This window comes from Nannospalax galili, unplaced genomic scaffold (assembly GCF_000622305.1).
Source record: "Nannospalax galili isolate Female #2095 unplaced genomic scaffold, S.galili_v1.0 scaffold127, whole genome shotgun sequence".
Classification (NCBI taxonomy): domain Eukaryota; kingdom Metazoa; phylum Chordata; class Mammalia; order Rodentia; family Spalacidae; genus Nannospalax; species Nannospalax galili.
Window position 1 is genome coordinate 50,572 of NW_008360326.1, and position 2,272 is coordinate 52,843.

The following is a 2,272-nucleotide window of genomic DNA, read 5'->3' on the forward strand; positions in this document are numbered from 1 at the left end:
AGTCAAGCAGAATTAATGCTGGAAAGTCCAGGGAATAATGGATTTCTAGAAGAGAGACATAGATGAGTAAATATAGATAGAAGAAGGGTTTCTTGGTATTCATTACAATTCATGGATAAATTGGCAAGATTAAGACCACCTTGGTGTCTTTTGATAAAAGATCAACAAGAGAGCATTAAAAGGCAACTACAGACTGTAGTTAAGGATTGGAAAAATAGCTGGGAAAGATGGTTTCATAGGTCCCTAACATGGGATGATTTTTTAAGATCTAAGGGGTTAAAGAATGACTTAGAAGCCCGATGGCTCACTGCAAATAAGCAAGGAATGTTATCAAATAGTTAAAAATGAGATATTATACACAGTTGATATTGAAAGTACTTGGTGGTTTAAGGTCATTCTGACCTGAAAACACAAAACTAAGCAGAGTTCTGAGTGTGTAATAAAAACTTGTAGTAGAAACCATAGTATCATAAAGCAGGAATTTGCTGACTGGTACCAGGTTGATAAGATAAAGAAATGTGTTTTGGCTATACATGAGGGTTGGCAAAATTGTTTTACTTTTACTGAAAATCTTAGAAGGTGACTAATTACAGAACAGTCACGCTGATGATGAACTTTCGCAATCTTTGCTGTATATATTTACGTGAAGCTGTAAAAATACACTCAGGCTTTCATCAAGCTCCTTTGTGTCTGTTTGTCATTTGCCGACTCCTTGTCCACCCTCTCGACGACCCTGTTCCCGTCGGACTGAACTGCCCAGGTCTGGGCTGGTCCGTCGCATAGAAAGGCATTAGATAGTCTTAGTCATTTTGAATATTATATGATGAGGGAAAACATGGTAACTTACCACTAACAGTCAAGGAAGTAGAGAAGGTAGCAAAATCACTTTCAGAGTGGAATTATTTACAAAATCTGAAACTGAAATAGCTTCAAATCTCCATCAACGGTAAAGTGACGCAGTAAGTAAGACCATTTCATTATTCGGATGCTGAAAAGCAATGAATATTCTGCATGCAAGACTGCTGAAGTTTACAAACATATGTTTAAATATAAAAGAATATAAAAGTGGTGATTCTAGCTATGTAAAATTCAAAAGAAAAAATGATCGGTAATGTTAAAAATCATAAGAGGGTTGGATAGATGACTCTGCTAGCACTCTGCAGTTAAAGAGTACTGACTGCTCTTGCAGAGGATTTGGTTTCAATTCCCAGCACCCCAGGCAATACACTCACACACATAAAATAAAAATAATAAATAAAGGGGCTAGAGAGATGGCTCAGAGGTTAGGAGCACTAGCTGCCCTTGGAGAGGACCCAGGTTCAGTTCCCAGCATCCACATTTGGGATAACTCCAGTTCCTGGGGATCCAATGCGCTTTTCTGACCTCTCTGGTCATTGCATGACACAGGTGTACTTACACACTTGCAGGTAATACACTCATACACATAAAATAAAAAATATAAAATAATATAAATCATAATAGGGCTACTTTATGAGGTCATAGGGCTTGTGAGGGCAGACAAAAGGCTTCCAAGTGATGCTGCAATGATCTACTAGTTCTTGGCATTAAACTCATCATTCAAGCACTTGATCTCAGCATTCTGCTGTATGTGTGTTATATACACCAATAAATGTGTTATGTTACCAAATAAAATAGAAATATGCAGAAAAAATGTATGACCTCAAGGGAATAAAACACACATTCTTAAGACAAGCAGAATTTAAAAATAACCCATCATGAAGGAAGTTCAAGTGTGATGGTAACTAAGTGAAACTGATTTATTTTTATCTCAGTGTGCATCCTCAGAGCCCTTTATGTTCATGTGCTGTGCTTTGGGAAAAGTGCATTCTGATATCTGCAGTGAGAAAGAAGAGATTGTAAATTCAAAACCTGTGCTTGAATTTAAGACTTTTCAATAGTGGTGGTAATTTTCTTAAGTAAAGATTTCTTCCTTGATTACAACTGATTAGCAAAAGAAGATGTCTTTCAGTCAGATTTCTTTATGTGGAATTTAAATATTGTTAAAATATATATTCTACGTTTGAGTTCATTTTTATATGTGAACATCCATTTTATATAGTTAAATGCATATTTTATAGAGTAAATACAGACACATAAAAATACATATATATTCAAGTTTTAAATAAATAGAAAACTGTGGTATAGGTAATCTAAGAATCATTTCTATTTGAATTTAGAATGTCTGCATGATTTTTGAGACATATTTATCTTCTTTGATTAGCACTTGTTTAGACTGATATTAAAATTAGTC